Source organism: Aedes albopictus, chromosome 3, assembly GCF_035046485.1.
Source record: "Aedes albopictus strain Foshan chromosome 3, AalbF5, whole genome shotgun sequence".
NCBI lineage: Eukaryota > Metazoa > Arthropoda > Insecta > Diptera > Culicidae > Aedes > Aedes albopictus.
The window spans coordinates 236385470-236394317 of record NC_085138.1 but is presented as its reverse complement, the minus strand read 5'-3'; positions in this window follow the sequence as shown (position 1 = coordinate 236394317).

Below are 8848 nucleotides of genomic sequence, written 5' to 3'. Positions count from 1 at the left end.
CGACAAGACAAAATGTCGAAAACTAATATCTGAGCAAATAGTGAGTTCTTTATTCTTTTAAACGAAATCCATTCTTTCATTTTTCGACGTTTTGCCCCTTAGACGTTTTGTCCTTTCGACGTTTAGGCATTCGACGTTTTGTCACCCATGCAAACCAGTTAACCGACATACTGAAAAAACTTGTACTTTGAAGGCACGAAATGTTGCTAAAAGACAAATTGAGATGAAATTAGTGAAAAAAATCGCGTTAGTGGGATTCGAACCCACGACTCCGTATTCGCTAGACCGGGTGGGTTCAAATCCCACCAGAACAATAATTTTTTCACAAATTCCATCTCTCAATTTGTCAATTAGCAACATTTTGTGCCTTCTAATTACAATATGTGTCATTGTATCGGTTGACCGATTTGATTTTTTTTTTAATTGTTTTAAATCTTGAGATACTGAACAGTTCACTTTTCACAAAAAATGTTTAGTTGACCTACAAAAAAAAAATACATTGTAAGAACTTTTTACATCAGAAAACGACGACTTTTCCGTTGAACAAGAATTTGGGGGGCCCCAAATTAATACGATAAACTTCTGCGTAGAAGACGGGGTGATAATAAACACCAAACTTTGCATCCAATTCAGAATCAACACACTTTTTGCTATTCATCACAATAAACCTAGAAATAAGGCAGCGGATTCTAACCGAATTGCGTCGTCACCGCAACTTGTTGCAATCATCTTACTAGAGAAGAATTAAACAGCAAAACTACGTAAATTAAAATGGTCACCAAATTGGCGCAAACAAGTGCGCGGTAGCACCGGCACAAATTGCAACTAATTTGACATTCCTCGCAGGTAATTTGTGGAAGAAAAACAAAGCACATCGAAGACCAATTGTTGCGCGTTTTGTTGTGTCTCCGATTTTTTTTTCCGTCATTATTCCGAAAAAACGACAACCGTCAAGCTTGGCGACAGTGTACAGTGTGTGTCTAGCCTAGAGCTTTTAGTGATTGCTGCTTGGCTACCGGGTGTTTTGACGGTTCTCTATTTTGAATGAGTTGCAATAAAGAGAAATGTGATTGTTAACGACGACGGTGATACGGTAACTGCTTCCGGGCAATTTCCAAATGTACTTGACGTCCAGTCAGTCAATTTCAGTCGAAATCGTTAAATTAGCTTCCGTTGTATTCTGTTACTGAGCAGTGAGCAAGCTTGTTCTATGGTAAGACAAACCTATTTGAATTCTAAGTTTGCGAAAATCCTGGAATTTGGTGAAGATTGACTGCAGTCAACAACTAAGCTCAACCTATTTTTCATTTTACTGAAGAACAAGATTCCAACATTGCACCGAAAACACCCATCAAGTAAATTGAACACAATTGAATCAATTATAATTGTATGGTAGGTACAACACTCCGGAATGCCGATCTCCGAGTAGAATAAGAAAACGCGATGTCAAGGGCCATTGGCCAAAATCATCGGACGCCGGACGATGCAGATACGACTGACTGATTGACTGACTGACTGCTTCCCTCCATATTATTCGCTGCAGACAAAATTTACAAATTGAAACGATGATGCCGGATCACTCCAAAAGTATGAATAGAGCTCAACCAACCGAGTTGCAGCAGCAGTATAGTGACCCACCGGAGCAAAAAAAAAAAGAAACGAGTATCTTCTTATCGTCTGGTTTGGTTGGTGTGGAACACTCCTCGAAGGAGAGAAAACTTGGGGCTTGGGAATTGGAAGTCTTACAACAGCAAGCAGCCAAAAGCAGAATGGCAACCGCATCCCAAACGAAGGAACGAGAATAAGAAAGAACGCAGAAAAAATATAACTGCGTTGATGATACGAAACATATCTCCTTCTTGGGTCGGCGGCGATCGGGACGAGAATTGCAGTGGGTGAACAACGAAGTGTGTAGTGCGATCATTAGCGGCGGCGACGACCGTCGCATAACGTTGCGCAGTGGTTGCGATTGATGCGAAATGTGGTCAAAATTTTTGAACAATCATTAGGACTGAAAAATGACAAGTCAACAAAATGCGTCCACCATAGTAGTTTTCAGGCTGTTCAAGCCCGTATGGATTTGATCATCAATATTAACTTCTTTTCTCGGTTAGCCTAGATAGCTGTGTAGTGTCGGTAGCGATTGTCTCAATTGACACTACGGACCGCCTGTTCCGGTGGTAATAGCCCACTAAAAGATGACCCCTAATTCATGGTGTGATGTGTTTCTCCGAGAAAATCAACTGTCCTTCTTCAGTCACAAACTTGAGGCTAAATAGAGGCAGGATTATGAAAATGTGGTTAATTAGTTTAAATTTTCACCTATATGGTTTCGCATTATGCGATTTGCACAGTGTATTCTGTGTATCCCCGTCTTTGGCGTTTTTAAATCGATACCGATTTGGTTTTATTGCTGCTATTCTTTGTTGTGCTGTTATTGCGAAGAGTTCAATCTTACCTAGTTTGGGTAGTGGCTACGGTTAGGATAGATCAGATCAATCTTCAACATAAAAGAACAGCAACAATCAATCTTTGCAGACTTATGCAAAATGGCACAGCCCAAGTGGCCTTGGTCCAAGAACCTTACTTTCGTAAGGGGAATTTCTACCTAAGAAACCTTGTGAACCCGGTGTTTTCTATTTTTAGTAAACATGAAATGGCAAAATCGCGTGTCATGCCTCGAGCCTGTGTGCTTGTGAACAACGCAATAGTTGCTACACTTATCTCTGAACTAACCAACAGAGATGCATGTGCTATCACAATTGATGTATCTGTTGGAAGCCTCAACAGGAAATACGTCTATTGTTCGGTTTATTTTCCGCATGATGAACCATCCCTTAAGGATGCTTTCACACAAGTCATCGCATCATGCATTTCGAAAGGCCTTCCGCTAATTGTTGGCAGTGTTGCTAATGCTCACCATATAATCTGGGGCAGCTCAGACATTAACTTGAGAAGTTCCAGTTTGATGGAGTACTTAAGTAGTACAGATCTTGCTTTACTTAACCGCCCAACCTTCATGGTATCTGCTAGAGAGGAAGTGTTAGACATAACGCTTTGCTCAAGTAGAATTAGTCACGAGCTGACCAATTGGCATGTGTCAGATGAAGAATCTTTATCTGGCCATTGCTGCATCTTTTTTGAACATTCAAATGTTACTTCACATACATTGCGTTTCAGAAATCCCCGGTCAACAAACTGGAATCTTTTTACTGATTTGGTTGCGGCCAAATTTCATGGATACTCACCATCCATTGGCAGTCCAAGTGATTTAGATGATGCCATTGATACTACAACTACCTTCATCATGGAAGCTTTTGAAGAAGCATGCCCTTTACGGTCTGAGAAGATTACAAGAGGAACCCCTTGGTGGAACTCTGATCTGGCGAAACTCAGAAAACAATGTAGAAAATGTTGGAACATACGACGTTCGAGTGGTTCGGAGGCTTTTAGGTGGGTTCTCTGGTCTCCTGAACGATCCGGCTGGAAAAACCTTTGTACAAATGTTTAGAGTTTGAGTGAAGTCAGTCGGTTAACCCTTCAGCGCGCGCGCTGTTGAAAAAAGTACAACATTACCAAAAAACCTCGCTTTTCGTATACAGCGCGAACGCGGTGCAGTTTCGGTTGTTCGATGGCGCTCGTCCTGGAAGGTTAAATAAAATCCTTGCGAAATCTAAAGATTTCCGAGTGAACGAACTTCGTTTGCCAAATGGCGATCTGACTTGCTCTGATTAGGAATTTCTGGAATGCTTATTGAGCACACACTGTTACTGGTAGGTAGGGTAGCACACGTGCTACCAGGACAAAAGACCTCAGCAGGCTTGGCAGAGCAACGGCTTGTCGTATGAGGCCGGGTTCTACAACAACCTCTTTTCCTGGCTAGCGCGATCTGGAGCACCTCTCTGGTCTCAAGGTCGGCTGGAGTGGAATCTAGTCGGCTACTCAGACCTCGGATATGTGGGTGTAATGGAAAAAAGCTGGTGATTTATAATTTTACAGTTTTATTGTCCTAGCATTTACAAGTCTGTGTGGGTGAGTGTGTGTGTGTGTGTGTGTGTTCTGTAGTTCTTAATAAATACCTATAGGGCCGGCCGGGAACTGCTGGAGAATTGGCGGGAGCGCTGGGTGGAAACTCGCCTCGGACTGGGGGTTGGACCAGCGACAACGACGGTTGGCGAGCGTTGGGGAGACCACGTAGGTATCGGTAGTACTCCGTGGGGTCCGAATCGACTCCAAACTTGGCTTCACGGTTGGTTTGAGGACCGGCGAGGTTAGGTTTCCGAAAACCTCGCGTTATCGATCTTCACGATGGCGGGGCTCTCAGCAAACTCTCGGGTACTTCGACCTAGCCCAACGGTCCACTTTGGCACGTCCGGGAACTCCGGGTCACCGGCTCTATCCGTAATGCCGGATAAGAAGCGGGTTTTGGGTAAAAACTAACGGGCCCTAATACCAGAAAAGTAACGCCTTAGTACCGAAATTACTCCACTTCCACCTTTGATGTTGCTGAATCTCACCTGATTCTACCACGTCTTATGTAAGATTATTGCTTATTTCAAACTAGTCACTTTCAACTAACTTTGGTACTTTTAATTTACTTTTCGGTACTTCTAACGACTGATTCGAATGGAGTCCTTACGGGAAATAGGCCGAGTCATTCTCTCAACGCTGCATGATCCCCCTGTCGTTCGATAGCCATCTTCTCTTTTTTCTTTTCTCTTTTAATTTCTCCTTTTCCACTGAACTGTAACTACTCTATTGGTGCTTTTTATTGCAGTGTGGTGAGTTTGTATTATGATGATGTGTAGGGGTATTTTTATGGCATTAGGCTAATTTAAATTATTTGAATAAATAACACGGAAACATGCAATACATATTTTTTTTACAATAGAATAAACAAATTAACACAAATATACAGACTTACTGTTACAAACGGTAACAACACTTCCCTGGATATCTGGATATTACATCTTCGGATGAACCTGATAGTTACGATTCCATGGATTCAACTCGGATTCAAAGGAATCGATTGAGTGGGCATTGAAAAGCTTTGCTCCTTTCAAATTTCCTGGGGTAGATGGGATTTATCCTATTTTGCTTCAGAAGGGATTTGATTATTTCAAACATGTTTTGAAAAATAAAATACTTGTTTGCAGTTTTGCTATAGGGTATATTCCCAAATCTTGGCGGGATATTACTGTGAAGTTTATTCCGAAATTGGGTCGTGCGTGGTATGAAGAAGCAAAGAGTTTCAGACCTATCAGTTTGACCTCTTTTCTTTTGAAAAGCTTAGAACGCATCGTGGACCATCATATCCGCGATGTTCATCTGGCCAACGTGCCTCTTCATGTGAACCAACATGCCGACCAATCTGGTAAGTCCACTGTGACTCTTTTACACAAGGTTGTTTACGATATCGAGAAAGCATTCGATCAAAAGCAGTTTGGGTGTTTTCTAAGTTATCGACTGCGCCTTTGACAACGTGCCTTTCGATGCCATATTGGAAGCCGCACGAAGTCAGGGTATATCCCCAATGACTTCCAATTGGATTTACCAAATGTTCAAAAACCGATACCTCTTCTCGACATTGCGTCTAGCAGCGATTATGAAATTGAGTGTTTGTGGATGCCCCCAAGGGGGAGTCTTGTCGCCGCTTTTGTGTAATCTCGTAGCAGATACGCTATTGAGGCAACTCAATAATAGCGGTTTTCCTACTTAGGGTTTTGCCGACGACTACCTAGCATTGTTAGTTGGTATGTGTATCACGACCCTTTTCGACCTGATGCAAAGCGCCCTTCAGGTAATTGAGGGTTGGTGTCGCCAATATGGCCTTTCGGTTAATCCGAGTAAAACATCTATTGTTCTTTTTGCGGAAAGGCGAAACCGTAATGGCGTTCGACCTTTGCGTCTCTATGATTCTGAAATCGATGTGACTGAACAGGTAAAGTACGTTGGAGTCATTCTTGATTCCAAGCTTTCCTGGACACCTCACATTGAGTTCAGAATCAAGAAAGGTTGTATTGCCTTCGGGCAATGCCGGCGAACCTTTGGTAGAACTTGGGGTCTAAAACCCAAGTATATCAAATGGATCAACACAACTGTTGTTCGGCCAATATTGGCCTATGGATGTCTGGTGTGGTGGCAAAAGGGCGAAGTGAGAACGGTCCAATCAAAATTAGGCCATCTCCAAAGGATGTGCTTAATGGCGATGTCTGGAGCGTTCTCTTCAACTCCTACGGCAGCGCTCGAAGCTCTCTTTGACGTTGCCCCATTATACATTCATCTCAAACAAGAAGCACTTTCTTGCACTTACCGTCTACGGGTAGTCGGTCTACTAGAGGAAACTCCTGTGAACCGCACATCAACACACACCTCGTTGTTTCCACTTTTGGTGAAATGGGACAAAATTGTCCTTGCTCCAAGTGATCTTACAATTACTTGTAATTTCCCATATAGGACATTTTCCACGAAATTCCCTTCCCGGGAAGAGTGGACATCTGGATATCTGGAAAGAAGTATTTCAGACGGCATCGTATGTTACACTGATGGCTCCCTTCTCGAAGGTCGAGCTGGTGCTGGTGTTTATTCTCGTGAGCTAAGGCGGTATCAGTCTTACTCACTTGGTAGACACTGCACCGTTTTTCAGGCCGAAATCTTTGCTCTTATGTGCGTAGTGCAATCAGCACTTCAGCAGCACGTGATGGGCAAAGTAATATACTTCTGTTCAGATAGCCAGGCTGCTATTAAAGCACTTGCTTCGGCCAACTCCAGTTCGTAGATTTTTATCACTTGTCAAACTCAAATCGAGGAGCTGAATTCAGTAAACGCTGTTCACCTTACATGGGTACCTGGCCATTCTTCCATCGCTGGAAATGAATTGGCTGATAAGATAGCTCGCACTGGAGCATCACATGACTTCATTGGCCCTGAGCCATCTATTCCGGAATCCAAGTGTTGGGTTAAGCTTCAGATTGACACCTGGGCTGCCACTCAGCACAAACAATACTGGAATAGTTTGGAGTCATGTCGTCAAACAAGATTGTACTGAGCCACCAGAAGTGGCAAAGTATCTAACAAATCTGTCAAAGCAGAATTGCAGCTGGTCAAAGCATTGACTGGCCACTGCCGACTCAGCTATCACATGGCAAATATTCAGCAAGCTGATTCATTTGTATGTGATAGCTGTGAATCCGATTTTGGAACTTCGTATTATTTGATATGTAATTGTCCAGTTTTTGCGCAACTGCGTTTCCGATTACTTGGTAAACACTTATTAAGTGAAACTGACTTCAGAAACCTGAATCTTCAGGACGTTCTGTTGTTCTTGACCCGCTGTGGTAAAGAGCTATATCTCTTTGCGCTATATGCCCACAGTGCTATCACAGTGCTCTTTTCAAGGCGCAGTATGAACCCATTGTAGTATGCTTATGCGTGTATGACGGTGCTATTCCCTTACCTGTCCTTTCCCCTGTCCCATCCATTTTTCATTCCCTTCTCCCTCAGGTCAATGATGAATAGGCTCGTGTTCATGTCGATGGAACAAATTTCTCAATTGGAGGAGAACGTGCCTCTAGAGCAGACCTACTGATACCTGATCCCATTGAAATCGTATGGGATACCGCAACAATAGAAACACAGCAGCAAACATATTAAGGAAAATATTTTTCTCAATAGGTTTATGTGCAAATCTTAAGCACACAAATGGTGCAATGTTATAATTCGAGCATAATACATCTATTAAAAATGCCTTCTGATAACATTTCAATCGAAAAAGTGCTGAAATGTCATTATCGCAACATTGGGTACTACCACAACGAAGGGAACAATTACCCTACTTACAATACAAAAAGAATACTATTTTTTAAGAATTTTGCGACTTTCACACAATGTATTGATCAAAAATGGTCGGGGTTCTGCTAAACCGAACCAAAGACAATTTTTTGAAAAATTGAGTTTTCTGTACCATTGGATGAAGAAATTGATGATCTTCCTTCCATGTAAAAATGCAATAATTCTGACAGCTCTTCGTGGAGTAAATTCAAAATTTCTATTTGGCTGAACATACAAAAAATGAAATTGCATCCAACCAGAGTGAACTGTAAACCATTCCATAGAATCAGCGAAATGTTTTAGTGTTGGTCCAGATGAAGAACATTTTAAGTTATGCTCATCGCCGTCAGATTTCTAACTTCCAACCGACTCATAGTAACAATCTGTGGGAGAATGAACACGTTATTAGAAATACAGATGTTGGAAGATAGAATTATGTTTCGATGGTGCTGATCGCCAGTTTTCCAAATCACATTCAGCCAGACCGAACCAAATCCACTGCATTTTAGAATCAATTTATTCTCAACGATACAAAAATCAACTGGTTTTAAATACCTGCGTTATGTCGACACACCTCATACTGATAATTTAACACAGAAGCCGTCATTGAACAACAAGGCTAATAAGAATAATAAAGCTTGAAAAAAATCAAACACTTGGTTCACTTTGGCTGATCGAAAAATGGCGTTTTCACGAAAACCATGCTAGAGAAGAATGTTTAGCACTTGATTCAGACTTAACGACTGACCTTCAGCTTAGTAAAATGACCTCGAGGTAACGTGCTTGGTTATCACCTAAAGGACCCAAGTTCAAATCTTTTTAATATTTTTGATTCTTTTTTGTCTTAGTTCACTTTGGCAGATCATTTTCATGGTTTTCTTCGACCAGTATAAATTTGAAGTACACAAATTGCTCCATTTACCTATCTCAGGACCTCAGGACATGCAAGGACATCATTTTACATATTCACTCTTGTTCTGTGCCTGCACGCACATGCACCGCCTTTTAAAAATCATAG